This window comes from Danio rerio, chromosome 17 (genome assembly GCF_049306965.1).
Source record: "Danio rerio strain Tuebingen ecotype United States chromosome 17, GRCz12tu, whole genome shotgun sequence".
NCBI lineage: Eukaryota > Metazoa > Chordata > Actinopteri > Cypriniformes > Danionidae > Danio > Danio rerio.
Window position 1 is genome coordinate 55136777 of NC_133192.1, and position 18259 is coordinate 55155035.

General features: G+C 37.6%; 1 protein-coding gene across 10 annotated transcripts in view; it reads left to right on the forward strand.

Annotated features, from left to right (window-relative positions):
- The window catches only part of tiam2a (TIAM Rac1 associated GEF 2a), a 201455-nt gene that overhangs the window by 51625 nt on the left and 131571 nt on the right, over nucleotides 1-18259 (forward strand). For 3 of the 10 annotated variants that reach the window (XM_073927630.1, XM_009293289.5, XM_068214647.2), the window contains exon 1: nucleotides 12469-12857. The exons of 6 other annotated variants lie outside the window; for them this stretch is intronic. The gene's annotated coding sequence lies outside the window, so the exon portion shown is untranslated. Of the gene's footprint in view, nucleotides 1-12468; nucleotides 12858-18259 lie in introns of those variants that run through there. One more of the 10 variants, XM_073927635.1, reaches the window with a different exon arrangement.

Here is an 18259-nt window from a genome sequence, read left to right on the forward strand (position 1 = left end):
TCTTCATTTGACAGCGTTTAGTCTTTCCTTCTTCTGTTTTATTACTGAACCATAACATATTCTGGAAGGACAGTAGGTGATATTGCCAAAGTATTATTGCTAAAGTCATACATTCTTGCCAGTCTTGTTATAGGGATGCTTTGGGCCCAATCCCAATTCTCTTTTTGCATTTACAACAGTGGCCATACTCACCAATGTAAACACACAAAAACAGTCTTAACATTACAGCAGACACTGTGAAAAGCTCATTCCCAGCCACTAGACTTTTCTGACAGGGTATTCCAGTGTCATCGAGTGTCACAAAGTTGTGGGACTGCTATACAGGAGTCATGATTAGGGATTGTAGATTGCAAAATTTACTGTTTTTTTTTTAAAAAGCATGACGGTAAAACATGAACGCGGTTATGAATATATTAAAACATGTGTTTGTTTGTTGTAAAAAATCGTAAAAATGACAAAAAAATACAAATTTTTGGATCCCCTTACTTCCGGGTGCAGCTGTTGCTGGGGTATTCTGGGAATTTTTTCTTACCCCCTTAGTTTCAAGTGTGGTCCTCAAAACTCTTCGTTTGAAGTGGTGTATGCCCCTCGCCCTTAGCCCTACGCCTTCAAGCTAAAGAGAATTGGGACACCACTACACCTTCACGGGCACACGCAAAACGAGGGGTAAGGGGAAGGGCTAAGGGGGAGAATTGGGATTGGGCCTTGCTGTAGCAGGAATAGAATTTATTTATCATTGCACGTGAAAGAACAATGAAACTATTGCGCTCTTTCAGTAGTTTTGTTGTACTTTCATGGGCAATGACAAAAAAAGTGGAAACTGAATAGAAAGCAGAAACTTAACTGTAAGGATTATGTATTATTGGAAGTATAAAACCAGATTGGCAAAATTTCTAGCTGTGTAGATTTACCTATTTTATGCACATTTTGAAATATAAAATAAAACTTCATAGAAATGCCAAGATCTGCATAAATTTTAGAAGACAGAAACTTGCACACAAAGGAGTACGATATAGTTTTTAGACGATAAGAAAAAATTAACTACATAGTCATGAATTTATATATATTAATGCTCCATATACATATATATGATTATGTTCTCTTTGACTTTTATGGAAAGAGAGCTTTAATCGCAAATTTGGCATGTTTCTAGGTTTGCACATAAGTCTAATTCACATTTTTGGATTAAAACATAGCTTGTTATGCTATCGATGAATAGACTGAAGCTTGAAGACCAGTCCAGCAGGACAATCACCCCAAAGAATACATTCAAATCCACTTAAGATTGGTTTGAAATATTCTGACGGTTCGGTTCTGTCTCCAGGTTTACATCTCATCAGAAGTATTCATTCATTCATTCATTTTCTACGGCTTCCGGGGCCGGATCGCGAGGGCAACAGTCTTAGGAGAGAACCTAAGACTTCCCTCTCCCCAGACACTTCCTCCAGCTCCTCCGGGGGGATCCCGAGGCGTTCACAGGCTAGCTGAGAGACAAAGTCCGTCCTGCGTGTCCTGGGTCTTTCCAGGAGGCATCCGCAACAGATGCCCGAGCCACCTCAGCTGACTTCTCTCGATGTGGAGGAGCAGCGGCTCTACTCCAAGCTCCTCCTGGGTGACAGAGCTCCTCACCCTGTCTATAATGGTGCGCCCTGCCACCCTGCGAAGAAAACTCGTTTCAGCTGCTTGTGTCCGAGATCTTGTTCTTTCAGTCATGACCCAAAACTCATGACCATAGGTCAGAGTAGGGACGTAGATTGACCTGTAAACCGCAAGCTTTGCCTTTCGGCTTCTCTCTTTCTTTACCACAACGGAAGGGTACATGGACCGCATTACTGCTGCACCAATCCGCCTATCAATCTCACATTCCATCCTTCCCTCACTTGTGAACAAAACCCCAATATACTTGAACTCTTCCACCTGGGGTTAGGACTTTCCTCCAACCTGGAGATGGAAAGCCACCCTTTTTCCGATGGAACACAGTGGAGGTGCTGGTTCTCATCCTAGCCGCCTGGCACTAAGCAGCAAACTGCCCTCCGTGAACTGCCACCTTCTTTTGGTGGAGGGGTTTAAGTGCCTGAGTGATCCTAAGAGCTATGTTGTCGGGGGCTAATACCCCTGGTAGGGTCTCCCAAGGCAAAAAAGTCTTGGGTGACAGGTCAGACTAAGTGTGTTTCAAAAATCCCTTATGAGTACAAAAACATATTACATCTGGAGGACAGATGTCTGGCAGTATGATTATTATCAGTGCAAAATGTTAACGTTTCATATATTCGACCTCTCTATTAAATTTTCTTCCTCTCTATTAAAAAGTACAAACAATCATATTCAGTCCTGACATAGATGTTTACAACCATTGTCATATAGCGTTTTATATGTTGCTCTTAGGATGGCTGTTGACAGGTCTTCGGTATGAGATCGGATTCCAACAACAGAGGCTAGTCAAGTGGGTGATTTGTCTCTGATCTCCAGAGTCTGTCTGACAGCGCTCAGGAACACTGACTGACAATAACACAAGTGGTTAGAAGCAAAGAACATGCTAAAGGAAAGACTGTGGCAGTAGCTAGTGAACACACTTGCACTGAAATGTCAAACAGATGCCATACTTTTAAGAAGAGCCAAGCATTCAGTCTCTCTCTTTATAGTATTGCTGTTAGACTGATTACATTGCAGTGTTCATTGTAGTAATGTTGCATGTGTACACCAGCTCTAGTACAACGTACCAGCTTTGCTGCTTGACTAATCCAGTTTGTTCATGTTGATGTTGTTCTCCTGTCTCACCTCTGTAGAATGAGAACCACTGTGACGGTTGGGTTTAAGGTTGGAGTAGGTGTAGACATTAATAACTGTGATGGTTGGGTTTAAGGTTAGAGTAGGTGTAGACATTAATAACTGTGATGGTTGGGTTTAAGGTTAGAGTAGGTGTAGACGTTAATAACTATGATGGTTGGGTTTAAGGTTGGAGTAGGTGTAGACATTAATAACTGTGATGGTTGGGTTTAAGGTTGGAGTAGGTGTAGACATTAATAACTGTGATGGTTGTGTTTAAGGTTGGAGTAGGTGTAGACATTAATAACTGTGATGGTTGTGTTTAAGGTTGGAGTAGGTGTAGACGTTAATAACTGTGATGGTTGTGTTTAAGGTTGGAGTAGGTGTAGACATTAATAACTGTGATGGTTGTGTTTAAGGTTGGAGTAGGTGTAGACGTTAATAACTGTGATGGTTGTGTTTAAGGTTGAAGTAGGTGTAGACATTAATAACTGTGATGGTTGTGTTTAAGGTTGGAGTAGGTGTAGACATTAATAACTGTGATGGTTGTGTTTAAGGTTAGAGTAGGTGTAGACATTAATAACTGTGATGGTTGTGTTTAAGGTTAGAGTAGGTGTAGACGTTAATAACTATGATGGTTGGGTTTAAAGTTGGAGTAGGTGTAGACATTAATAACTGTGATGGTTGGGTTTAAGGTTGGAGTAGGTGTAGACGTTAATAACTGTGATGGTTGTGTTTAAGGTTGGAGTAGGTGTAGACATTAATAACTGTGATGGTTGTGTTTAAGGTTGGAGTAGGTGTAGACATTAATAACTGTGATGGTTGTGTTTAAGGTTGGAGTAGGTGTAGACGTTAATAACTGTGATGGTTGTGTTTAAGGTTGAAGTAGGTGTAGACATTAATAACTGTGATGGTTGTGTTTAAGGTTGGAGTAGGTGTAGACATTAATAACTGTGATGGTTGTGTTTAAGGTTGGAGTAGGTGTAGACATTAATAACTGTGATGGTTGTGTTTAAGGTTGGAGTAGGTGTAGACGTTAATAACTGTGATGGTTGTGTTTAAGGTTGGAGTAGGTGTAGACATTAATAACTGTGATGGTTGTGTTTAAGGTTGGAGTAGGTGTAGACGTTAATAACTGTGATGGTTGTGTTTAAGGTTGGAGTAGGTGTAGACATTAATAACTGTGATGGTTGTGTTTAAGGTTGGAGTAGGTGTAGACATTAATAACTGTGATGGTTGTGTTTAAGGTTGGAGTAGGTGTAGACATTAATAACTGTGATGGTTGTGTTTAAGGTTGGAGTAGGTGTAGACATTAATAACTGTGATGGTTGTGTTTAAGATTGGAGTAGGTGTAGACGTTAATAACTGTGATGGTTGTGTTTAAGGTTGGAGTAGGTGTAGACATTAATAACTGTGATGGTTGGGTTTAAGGTTGGAGTAGGTGTAGACATTAATAACTGTGATGGTTGTGTTTAAGGTTGGAGTAGGTGTAGACATTAATAACTGTGATGGTTGTGTTTAAGGTTGGAGTAGGTGTAGACATTAATAACTGTGATGGTTGTGTTTAAGGTTGGAGTAGGTGTAGACATTAATAACTGTGATGGTTGTGTTTAAGGTTGGAGTAGGTGTAGACGTTAATAACTGTGATGGTTGTGTTTAAGGTTGGAGTAGGTGTAGACATTAATAACTGTGATGGTTGTGTTTAAGGTTGGAGTAGGTGTAGACATTAATAACTGTGATGGTTGTGTTTAAGGTTGGAGTAGGTGTAGACATTAATAACTGTGATGGTTGTGTTTAAGGTTGGAGTAGGTGTAGACATTAATAACTGTGATGGTTGTGTTTAAGGTTGGAGTAGGTGTAGACGTTAATAACTGTGATGGTTGTGTTTAAGGTTGGAGTAAGTGTAGACATTAATAACTGTGATGGTTGGGTTTAAGGTTGGAGTAAGTGTAGACATTAATAACTGTGATGGTTGTGTTTAAGGTTGGAGTAGGTGTAGACATTAATAACTGTGATGGTTGGGTTTAAGGTTGGAGTAGGTGTAGACATTAATAACTGTGATGGTTGTGTTTAAGGTTGGAGTAGGTGTAGACATTAATAACTGTGATGGTTGGGTTTAAGGTTGGAGTAGGTGTAGACATTAATAACTGTGATGGTTGTGTTTATGGTTGGAGTAGGTGTAGATGTTAATAACTGTGATGGTTGTGTTTAAGGTTGGAGTAGGTGTAGACGTTAATAACTGTGATGGTTGTGTTTAAGGTTGGAGTAGGTGTAGACATTAATAACTGTGATGGTTGTGTTTAAGGTTGGAGTAGGTGTAGACATTAATAACTGTGATGGTTGTGTTTAAGGTTGGAGTAGGTGTAGACATTAATAACTGTGATGGTTGTGTTTAAGGTTGGAGTAGGTGTAGACATTAATAACTGTGATGGTTGTGTTTAAGGTTGGAGTAGGTGTAGACGTTAATAACTGTGATGGTTGTGTTTAAGGTTGGAGTAGGTGTAGACATTAATAACTGTGATGGTTGGGTTTAAGGTTGGAGTAGGTGTAGACATTAATAACTGTGATGGTTGTGTTTAAGGTTGGAGTAGGTGTAGACATTAATAACTGTGATGGTTGGGTTTAAGGTTGGAGTAGGTGTAGACATTAATAACTGTGATGGTTGTGTTTAAGGTTGGAGTAGGTGTAGATGTTAATAACTGTGATGGTTGTGTTTAAGGTTGGAGTTGGTGTAGACGTTAATAACTGTGATGGTTGGGTTTAAGGTTGGAGTAGATGTAGACATTAATAACTGTGATGGTTGGGTTTAAGGTTGGAGTAGGTGTAGACATTAATAACTGTGATGGTTGGGTTAAAGGTTGGAGTAGGTGTATACAGTAATAACTGTGATGGTTGGGTTAAAGGTTGGAGTAGGTGTAGACATTAATAACTGTGATGGTTGGGTTTAAGGTTGGAGTAGGTGTAGACATTAATAACTGTGATGGTTGGGTTTAAGGTTGGAGTAGGTGTAGACATTAATAACTGTGATGGTTGGGTTTAAGGTTGGAGTAGGTGTAGACATTAATAACTGTGATGGTTGGGTTTAGGGTTGGAGTAGGTGTAGACATTAATAACTGTGATGGTTGGGTTTAAGGTTGGAGTAGGTGTAGACATTAATAACTGTGATGGTTGGGTTTAAGGTTGGAGTAGGTGTAGACATTATTAACTGTGATGGTTGGGTTAAAGGTTGGAGTAAGTGTAGACATTAATAACTGTGATGGTTGGGTTTAAGGTTGGAGTAAGTGTAGACATTAATAACTGTGATGGTTGGGTTTAAGGTTGGAGTAGGTGTAGACATTAATAACTGTGATGGTTGGGTTTAAGGTTGGAGTAGGTGTAGACATTAATAACTGTGATGGTTGGGTTAAAGGTTGGAGTAAGTGTAGACATTAATAACTGTGATGGTTGGGTTTAAGGTTGGAGTAAGTGTAGACATTAATAACTGTGATGGTTGTGTTTAAGGTTGGAGTAGGTGTAGACATTAATAACTGTGATGGTTGGGTTTAAGGTTGGAGTAGGTGTAGACATTAATAACTGTGATGGTTGGGTTTAGGGTTGGAGTAGGTGTAGACGTTAATAACTGTGATGGTTGGGTTTAAGGTTGGAGTAGGTGTAGACATTAATAACTGTGATGGTTGGGTTAAAGGTTGGAGTAGGTGTAGACATTATTAACTGTGATGGTTGGGTTTAAGGTTGGAGTAAGTGTAGACATTAATAACTGTGATGGTTGTGTTTAAGGTTGGAGTAGGTGTAGACATTAATAACTGTGATGGTTGGGTTTAAGGTTGGAGTAGGTGTAGACATTAATAACTGTGATGGTTGGGTTTAAGGTTGGAGTAGGTGTAGACATTAATAACTGTGATGGTTGGGTTTAGGGTTGGAGTAGGTGTAGACGTTAATAACTGTGATGGTTGGGTTTAGGGTTGGAGTAGGTGTAGACGTTAATAACTGTGATGGTTGGGTTAAAGGTTGGAGTAGGTGTAGACATTAATATCTGTGATAGTTGGGTTAAAGGTTGGTGTAGGTGTAGACATTAATAACTGTGATGGTTGGGTTTAAGGTTGGAGTAGGTGTAGACATTAATAACTGTGATGGTTGGGTTAAAGGTTGGAGTAGGTGTATACAGTAATAACTGTGATGGTTGGGTTAAAGGTTGGAGTAGGTGTAGACATTAATAACTGTGATGGTTGGGTTTAAGGTTGGAGTAGGTGTAGACATTAATAACTGTGATGGTTGGGTTTAATGTTGGAGTAGGTTTAGACATTAATAACTGTGATGGTTGGGTTTAAGGTTGGAGTAGGTGTAGACATTAATAACTGTGATGGTTGGGTTTAAGGTTGGAGTAGGTGTAGACATTAATAACTGTGATGGTTGGGTTTAAGGTTGGAGTAGGTGTAGACATTAATAACTGTGATGGTTGGGTTAAAGGTTGGAGTAGGTGTAGACATTAATAACTGTGATGGTTGGGTTTAAGGTTGGAGTAGGTGTAGACATTAATAACTGTGATGGTTGGGTTAAAGGTTGGAGTAAGTGTAGACATTAATAACTGTGATGGTTGGGTTTAAGGTTGGAGTAAGTGTAGACATTAATAACTGTGATGGTTGTGTTTAAGGTTGGAGTAGGTGTAGACATTAATAACTGTGATGGTTGGGTTTAAGGTTGGAGTAGGTGTAGACATTAATAACTGTGATGGTTGGGTTTAGGGTTGGAGTAGGTGTAGACGTTAATAACTGTGATGGTTGGGTTTAGGGTTGGAGTAGGTGTAGACGTTAATAACTGTGATGGTTGGGTTTAGGGTTGGAGTAGGTGTAGACATTAATAACTGTGATGGTTGGGTTTAAGGTTGGAGTAGGTGTAGACATTAATAACTGTGATGGTTGGGTTTAAGGTTGGAGTAGGTGTAGACATTAATAACTGTGATGGTTGGGTTAAAGGTTGGAGTAAGTGTAGACATTAATAACTGTGATGGTTGGGTTTAACGTTGGAGTAAGTGTAGACATTAATAACTGTGATGGTTGGGTTTAAGGTTGGAGTAGGTGTAGACATTAATAACTGTGATGGTTGGGTTTAAGGTTGGAGTAGGTGTAGACATTAATAACTGTGATGGTTGGGTTAAAGGTTGGAGTAAGTGTAGACATTAATAACTGTGATGGTTGGGTTTAAGGTTGGAGTAAGTGTAGACATTAATAACTGTGATGGTTGTGTTTAAGGTTGGAGTAGGTGTAGACATTAATAACTGTGATGGTTGGGTTTAAGGTTGGAGTAGGTGTAGACATTAATAACTGTGATGGTTGGGTTTAAGGTTGGAGTAGGTGTAGACGTTAATAACTGTGATGGTTGTGTTTAAGGTTGGAGTAAGTGTAGACATTAATAACTGTGATGGTTGGGTTTAAGGTTGGAGTAAGTGTAGACATTAATAACTGTGATGGTTGTGTTTAAGGTTGGAGTAGGTGTAGACATTAATAACTGTGATGGTTGGGTTTAAGGTTGGAGTAGGTGTAGACATTAATAACTGTGATGGTTGGGTTTAAGGTTGGAGTAGGTGTAGACATTAATAACTGTGATGGTTGGGTTTAGGGTTGGAGTAGGTGTAGACGTTAATAACTGTGATGGTTGGGTTTAGGGTTGGAGTAGGTGTAGACGTTAATAACTGTGATGGTTGGGTTAAAGGTTGGTGTAGGTGTAGACATTAATAACTGTGATGGTTGGGTTTAAGGTTGGAGTAGGTGTAGACATTAATAACTGTGATGGTTGGGTTTAGGGTTAGGGTAGGTGTAGACAATATTAACTGTAAAGGTGGGGTTTTATGTGTGGACTAGGTATAGACGTTAATAAGTAATGGGTGCAGCGTGATCTTGCTGACAGTTTTGACATGTGGGTCTCCAAAACTTCAAGTTACTACAAGTTACACCCCTGTCTTGCAGTCCGCAGACAGACCCTGCTCAGATGGGACCAGCTGACAACACTGTTGATTTTGTTGGCGCTTGTTGTTTGGCATCAGCTTGGTGTGTCCCGGGCCTTAGGAGTACAGAGTCTAGACTTTTTTCATATTCTGAAGGTCTGTGGCGCTTGTGTTTGTTAACTAAAGTTGAATCCCCATGGAAGTGAAATCAATCTTGTACACTTCTATACAGTTGAGTTTTTTTCTCTCTTAGCAAACACACTTTTGAATGTGCCAGCAGATGCTGTTAATTAGCTTTGCATACATCCCGGCAAAGGCTGAATTGCATTGTCCTGAGTGTAATTAGCAGGATCATGCCTTTGAATATGCATGACCTCATGTCCCTAATCCACACAAAGACATCCCCGTTTCAAAGGCCCCAACCCCTTTAAGCATTCACAATGGAAGCTCTCTCATTGTCCTGATGATCCTCTTCACACATTGTGCCCTTTTAATTGTTGAGCTAATCACCAGTGGCCGTGTAAAATGGCTGAAAACATGATCTACAAACTTTCATAGATGCTTCTCTTAAGATTTATTCAAGGATGATCAAAAAAGGAGATTCTGGTATCTTATTAGCAGCAAGTAAGCAAAGTAGTTTATTTGCATTAGGAGTGTTTAGTTTCAAGCTTTGTGGAGTTGACTCTGATTCTCGACTCCTGATTTTGGAGTTGACTCTGAAATCGACTCTTCACTCAGATTATACATAAATGAACATGCTGTATAATATCACACTTTATCGAATGCTATTTTGTCAATTGCAGCTTTAAATTGTGCAGTTCTTCTCAAGAGTGAGTCAGACCTATTTGTAAACACTTAGCCTAGGCTATATTTTTATTAAAAATCTTCTTTTTGAAGTGGTTTCTGTTTGGTATAATTAGTATTTTCATTTTAATGTTTTTTTGTTGTTATCTATAAAATAAACAAGAAGAACTGATAACATTTAAGGGGTAATTAAGTGCGTTCTGGCCAAAAGAAAACCACGACCATGTGTATTGTCAGATTTGGTGTCAGTAAATAAATCTTAGGCTACTTTTGTCTTTATTTATTTATTTATTTATTTATTTATTTATTTATTTATTTATTTATTTATTTATTTATTTATTTATTTATATCATTCATTTATTTATTTATTCGTGAAATAGACATAGGTTAAATAAAATTTGACCTGAGCATATAGCAGCAGCCAACAACATAACATCGTAATTTTACCTGCAGTGCTTATGTAACTGCTCCAAATTCAAACACACACACACACACACTCACACACACACACATACTATATTTCATTGCATGCTATTGAAGAAGTCACAGTCACAGAAGAAGATATTTGGTATATAATACTTCAATTTTTACACAATTTTGAAGTATTTCAACTTTCGTTGTACACACTAAATATGATTGACATTCATTGTGAAGTATTGCATTATCTCCTTAACTGGCACAATTTATCATAATTAATTAATAACAGAGAACAGTAGTAACATTTTGTTGATGTTTTGGCAATATCAAGATGGATAGTTCTGACCGCAGGAAAAATGTCTGCACATTCACCCCTACATTGCGCAAGGCATAGACAAATCTAACAGACAGAGACATTTATTAAATATGCACAAGGAAATAGATATCTTGGATCCATTTCTGGTTACCAGATTAACAAGAAAATGAATGAATGAATAATATAAATAAAAAAGCCAACTTGTTTACAAAGTCCTGGTTGAACAACAGAGTATGATGACATAGCATATTAAAACATTACAGATTTTTTTTTTAAGGTAACAGATAAAAGGATGCAAAATTTAGTTTTGCTTCACTATGAATGTAAATCATATTTAGTGTGTACAACGAAAGTTCAGAGTTCAGACTTCAAAATTGTGTGAAAATTGAAGTATTATATACCAAATATCTTCTGTGACTGTGACTTCTTCAATAGCGTGCAAATCTTTTGTTTTCAAATAAAATCTAATTCGCTCCAAATGTACCATCGAGGTGATTTCTCCAAGCCACTGTTTACATGAAGGGGATAGCTTTTTTTCCCGAAGCGGTAGCAGTAGCTTCTTAGCAGTAGATCAAGAGTATGAGAGCAATTTATGTTGTGTATTTGACAACCAATGCGTTTGTTCAGAGAATCCCAGAATTAAAAACATTGGATCCGGTCGTAATTGCAACTTTAACGTCTCAGAAAGAACTTCCAAATTTCCATTCCCATACCTCTGTATCTTAGACTTGAAATGTAATGTTAAAATAATTGGTCGCGCTTTATCTTAATGGCCCTTTTGTTGAATTTCAGTTACATTGCATCTACATACCAACTAATTCTCATTGAATTATAAGTAGAATGTTAAGGTTAGTGTACATGTAGTTTGCAAAGTGTCTTATAGTCAGTTTAATGTCTGCTGAAGTCAGAATTATTAGCCCCCCTTTGATGTTTACTTTTTTAAATATTTCCCAAATGATGTTTAACAGAGTAAGGAAATTTTCACAGTATGTCTGATTATATTTTTTCTTCTGGAGGAATTCTTGTTTGTTTTATTTCGGCTAGATTAAAAGCAGTTTTTAATTTTTAAACACCATTTTAGAGGCAAAATTATTAGCCCATTTTTGCTGTATATTTTTTCGATAGCCTACAGAACAAACCATCGTTATACAATAACTTGCCTAATTACCCTAACCTGCCTAATTAACCAAATTAACCTAGTTAAGCATTTAAATGTCACTTTAAGCTGTGTAGAAGTGTCTTGAAGAATATCAAGTCAAATGTTATTTACTGTCATCATGACAAAGTGTCTATGCTTATGTCTATAACAACAATTTAATTACTGCTAGTAAGAATTTAAATGACTGATATCAAGAATTACATTGATATTTAAAATGGAAATTCTTGATATCACAAAATGTACTTCAACATGTTACACAAGTTATTTACATCTTAAATCCATTTCTGATAAGAATATTTTTATGAGATTAAAAATGGCTATCTTAGTAACAATTGCATTCATAATATCATAAATTAACTTTAGTAACATTCAAATTATTGATATTAAAAATTACCATTTTAATTGTTGATATTAAGAATAGGCAATTAGGCCTATGTGAAGACATTTAACGAGTGAAAATAATTGATAGCAACAATTCAATTAGTGATGTCGGGAGAATAAAAGTCAAATCTGATTGCTATATGGAGGTATTTTATTAAAAAGAGAAGTTAAAGAGAATCTGAAAGGGTTTACGACCACCTAGACCGAACGTTCTGTTTACATAAAGAAAACCTTTCAGATTAACCATCAGAAAATACTCCCAGAACGTTTTGAGAACTAAAAGTGCCTTACAATTGGACTACTTTGGTTTCTCTCTGTAAGCTACATGTTTTGTTTTTGTATAGCCTCTGAATGTATAGTATCTGAATGGAAAGATCTGCATATTAAAACTATTATGATTAGAAATGTGTTGAGAAAATCTACTCTCCGTTAAACAGAAAATGAGGAAAAAATGAAACCAGGGGCTAATAATTCTGACTTAAACCGTACATTTTCTGGAAGCAGATTGAAATTGAGGGATGTTATAAGCAGGAACGAGGAATGTCACAAATGCATAAGGGTTTTTTTTTTGAGGAGTTTGTGGTTCATCACAGAATTTAAAAAGGAATTCAGCCTTAACTCCTCCTCCTCCTTTCCCCCCCTGCTTATTTTCTCCTACTGCCCTTCCTCCTGCCCTGCGCTTTCAGTGTGGGGGTGATGGTGTTACGCAGGGTCAGATAGCACATTCTGGTGAGTGCTAAACCTCCATGGGAAATAGCTGGGGGTTCAGCTTTGACCACAGGTAACTTCAGCTGAACATAAGGAGCACTAACCGGCTTAAAAAAAACAACAACGACTAGAAACACTGGCTTGTTTGTAGCACCAGACATCAGTTTTTCCTCTCACGCCAAATCAGTGGCGTCCAGAGAAGGAGTCACTCGCAGACTGGGAGGGAGTTTCCACGTGTGCGCGTGTGCTTTTGTGAGTCATTTCGTCTTGGTTCAAGTACGTGTCTTTCTGTGGGAGCTTGAGATCAGGCAGACCGATTTTGTCTTGCCTTTCAAAGCATCATAGATGAAAGCTTTTCCTCAAAGGTAAGGGAAAGATGCTTTTGTCTGTGTTTGTATTTTATTTTTTTACCCCGTTGACTCCAGCTGAAAGCATGTAGCAGGTGTAGGCTTAGTGACTGACTTGAGCTGTTCCATAACTTTATCTTAGTTCTGTCTGAATATTCAATACTTTTCATTGAAAAGTCATTTGCTTTAAAGCAAAGACTCCGGCTTGGGTTAACTTGAATCATGTGTCGCTCAGATTAAACTGTCTAAAGAGTGCCAGTAAAATTAGTTTAATGAAAGCGTTTTGGTGACTTTTGTATACAAAAATCTGAATAAATGAAATCAGATTGATTTGAGCTCTTGCTTGTTTAAGTCATGATCTCAAACTGAACACTTTTCCTTCACATGATTTTTAGTTTGATCTTCGGATCAGTTGTTATAAGACACTTTGAGCTTGTTTTCTTGTTTAATTGCATGAAACATTCAGAGAGGGTGGCATTAGTTCTACTTTTATCCGATCGTAATCCCCTTTAAACACCTATCCTTAATTCAGTCTTTCATTTATTGCATCTTTTTATAGCTTAATCGACATGAGCAAATGAATCAGATTTAACCTTCTAGGGCTTAGTGGCCACTTACAGTACGTGGACAGCACATTTTAGCTCTTATGTCTTAAATTTTGTCATAGACATACAGTGTCATCAACTGTTTTGCAGCATATGAAATGTCCCAAACATGGGTTGAAAAAAGTGTTGCATGCAGAACTGTTGCAAACAATTTATTTGTGTTGAACCTAAACAAACAAATTAAGTTTAATAATGTTCAACTTAATTTGTTAGTTTAAATTCAACACAAATAAATTGTTTACAACCACTTAACATAAAAAAAATTGAGTAAATCCAAGGAATCATCTCTGAATAATTTTTTCAGTGATATATAAGATTCTAACGCTATGATAACCTTGGATTAAAATATCATGGTTTCGCGGTATTGTGATTACTGCTCTAAAATATATTCTTTTTAAATGTCTGGTTAAAAAACAACAACTTTTTTCCCTTTTGAACACAATACATTTTATTTTGAGAAACATTTATAATATTTTGGAGCAGTAAATGTGTCAGGCTAAATGAATCATTGACTTCTGCTGTCTTCATTTGTTTCAAAAACAGATTTTATCATAATTTAAAACAGCATCTTTTCTGCTGGATATAATGTTGTTATTAAAAGACATAAAAAAAAAAAAAAAAAGGGAATAAAAACTCGTACACATTCCTTAGGAATGGCATTGAAGAAAATTTTGATGGTTTTAAAACCCTGAATTTTCCAAACCGTGGTATACCTTGAAAACAGTAATTGTCCCATGCCTATCCCAAACACTATTTTAACTGTCCAAAACTACTGATAGTCAAAACATGTTAAAAAATATGTGTGTATGTTTTATTAATGCATTAAAAACAGTAAAAAAAACTGCTGTGTTCAAGGCAGAAATAAAGAGTTTTTCATTCTTTTACACAAAGGTGACTTTATTGTGTTTTATGTAAATTCAGACCACGAGTCCACATATATAGACATCATTTTCCTCTAAAAGGACATCATATCAAAAGATGAAAATAAGCTTTTATTCTAATTAGGTTCCAATAAGCCCAAATAGCAAAGAGAAATAAAAAGTGGATGTTAAAAATCTTTTTGATAACTGCTTGGCCTTAAGAGGATAAAAGTGTAAAAAAATGTTGCAGTTTTCATGTATTTTTATTTAATTTCCCATTTATTTTGTTTTGAATAGCATTATTGGATCTTAATCTCTCTTCCAGCAACTTTTAACCTTGATAAGTTTGAAAAAGTGACTTTTCTTAACATTTTTAATAGTTTAAAGTGATATATTGTCTGAGTTGGTGTTAGATATTATGCTACAAAAGGCGTTTCTTTTTTCTGTTTTTATTTTCTGTTCCCAGTACTGAGTTGTGACTGGAAGGGCATCCACTGTGTAAAACGTATGCCAAACGTATGTTGGTGGTTTAATTCCGCTGTGGTGACCCCTGATAAATAAGGGACTAAGCTGAAGGAAAATGAATGAAATCTTTCTCTTCATATTATGTCTTAAACATATGTGCAATATCACATAAGTAGCAGTGCGATATTGCTGTATATCGGCACTGGTGGGAGGAGACGATAACACTGCTACTCGTGTGATATTGCGTTTATACAACAATTCAAAAGCGTAATCAAAAAAAAAAGAAAAGAAAAAGAAGCACGGACAGTCTAAAATCCGTTTGTATGAGGAACTTCTTTGTTTTGCCATTCATTCACATCTGCAGCTGACATCAGAACAGCAGAAACGATTGCTAATTCACCAACCTCACTTAAGAGCTAGTTTTAAATAATTAAGGGTAAAGGGATGACAAAACAGGTGATTTTGCTCACATTTTAAGATTATAAGGCTGAACGGCTTGAAATGCCATCAGTCTACAGAGATTTCCTAGTATTACTGCGGAGTTGCAATCTAAACAACTACACTATTGCCTAAAAAACCTCGAAAGTACATTATGTTGTCCAATATTTGTCAAACTGCAGTGAGTTTATTGATCTGCTGTCACTCTATGTTGGCGGAGTAATACAGAAGGGTGAAGAAGCTGTACGAGTACTGATATTGCAGAATATCACATGGCTATCAGCCAATTAGATTCGAAAACCAGACAGAACTGTTGTATATATTATTATGTTAAACTACTAAATTGTCAATAAAAGTCACTTTGTTCAACTGTAGAGCTGAATTTTCAACATCAAAAGTCGACAAAGCAGAGATCAACATCCCATAATGCAAATCACAAACGTAAACAAGCACTTTAATATATGGAAACGGTTTGTTAACAGATATTTTTTTAAAGTTTGAAGTAATGATGAAGTAGTGAATGTTTCTACGAGCCGTTGCCTGATCTTTCCAAAAGAGTGTAGAGTAGAGAACTTTGGTATGTGTTTGCCTGTTTTACACCAACAGAATGAATATACCAAGTGCTCTGCCGTGTCCTGCTAAGGACAAATATGAAATGCTCTCTGAATCCAAACACTGTTCTCAGCTGCTGCTGTCAAGTCACGGGGATGGTAATATGATGAGGGAGAAAGTGATCTGGGGGCTGCAGGTCTAATAATAAAGCATTCTCTTATGTAACAGCAGGACCCGCTTATCTTTATGTGATAGAGAAATATTGTACACAACTTGAGAGTGACTGTGTTGGAGGCTGCTTTAGAGTAGAAAAACTTTTGTGTGGTTTTCCAACAGGATTTGTTTTGGCACACATATTTCTGACTAATAAAAGAACTTTAATAGATCGTAGGGCGAGGCAGTGGCGCAGTAGGTAGTGCTGTCGTCTCACAGCAAGAAGGTCGCTGGTTCGAACCTCGGCTCAGTTGGCGTTTCTGTGTGGAGTTTGCATGTTCTCCCTGCCTTTGCGTGGGTTTCCTCTGGGTGCTCTGGTTTCCCCCACAGTCCAAACACATGCGGTAGGGGTGAATTGGGTAGGCTAAATTGTCCGTAGTGTATGAGTGTGTGTGAGTGTGTGTGTGGATGTTTCCCAGAGATGAGTTGCGGCTGGAAGGGTATCGGCTGCGTAAAAACTTGCTGGATAAGTTGGCGGTTCATTCCGCTGTGGCGACCCCGGATTAATAAAGGGACTAAGCCGACAAGAAAATAAATAAATAATTGATCGTACACATTCAGTCACTGAAATTATTATTGATTAGAGCTGCTTATGCCTAGTTCAGACTGCGTGATTTTAACCCCGATTTTGGCTCGCCGACAGGTTTTGAGAAATCGCCGACAAATGCCTCAAATAACAGGCAAACCGCTGCTCGTGCACGTGAGTGACAATCACACAGTATGAACGATCAAAGACGCGATCTGAGAGAATCGCAGATGAGTCGCCGATGCCTGCGAGATATTTGGCGTGCTGAATATCTGGAGCTGTCGGCGATTCAAATCATGCCGTGTGAATTGAGTTTTGACTGAAAATAACATCAGCGATCGCCTACAGCCAATGAGAGAGCAGCTTTCACTTGTGTGTGTGTATAACTGCTGCAGGCCAGCGGGAGGCTGGGGGAGAAGTTAAAAGCGCTCTTTTTCGATTTATTTGGACCCACGAAATGTAGGAAAAACTAGTGGAGGTTTGACAGGACTCAGGAGCACCCGTGTCTGTTTGACGTTTCATACAGAAAGAAATTAGTTTATTATCAACGTTGAGGAGAAATGGCTAATTCCCTTTAAACCCAGGTGAGCAAATATGTACACGTTCTACCCCATTAAAGGCTTCTTTCTCATTATGTAGTTAATAACAAAAGATAAACTACATGTTTTTGGATGTGAGACGTAGTTTGGACGAAGTTGTCGGCGATTCTCCCTATAGTAAAGTCATGCAATGTGAATGTCCATGTCGCCAATCCATCATGCAGTGTAAACAAAGCAGCGACGAAACGCTAGCCCAGATAGTCAAGCAGTGTGAAAACATCTGTGACACGACTAGTTCGAAAATCATGCAGTCTGAACTCGGCATTAGTTTCTGTTAGCTTTAACTAACCAATTGTAAAAGCAACAATTTAAACAATTGGATTCACACAAAGCGATTAGAGAAAAGCCAGGATTAGGTCATAGTCAGGACATTTAAGTATTTTTTTTTACATAAATGTCACCAAAAAACCTTCTTGAGAAAAAACAAAGGCTCTGATATGTTTGAAGATAAGTCAGTGCACATTTCTTTTAGGTGAGTTGGCTCAGACATACATTTTTTATATATGTGAAAAATTACAATGAGAATTGCATTAAAACAAGTAATTGATTTCAAATGTTAGCATTTACATGCCTTACTGCAACAGGCTTATCAAACTTGTGCCCTTTTTATTCTCTGTGTAAATTCCATCAGCATATTCCTCCTTGTTCTGTTTTGCAGCAGGATTCTTCTCTAATTGGCAGTGATGCTAAGTAGTGAATCTAGAGGTCAAAGAGGGGAGATTTGGTAAAGACAGATGTCCGACTAATTCTGACCTTCGATTTAGGCCTTCGATTTAAGCTTTCTTCCAGTAAGCCTCAAGAAGACTTCAGTTTTCATTTCACAGGCTGTCTTGGAGTTAGAATTCCAGTTCATTTTAAGCATTGCAGATGTTTATGTATATGTTTTGTATAGTAATTTGGTACTTTAATACTTGTGTACCTATCTAATGCAGTGTGCAGAACGTTTCTTAAAAAGGAAGACTTATCATGTGGATGATAATGCCAAGACTCGTCAAACTATAAAACATGTTCCTGCTTGAAACACCAATCGACCTTAACCCCATTGAAAGTCTTTGGGACGTGCTGGAGTAGACTTCAGACACTAAGGAGAGTGTCCATCTATAGCAAAGGTCTCAAACTCAATTCCTGGAGGGCCACAGCTTTGCACAGTTTTGGTACAACC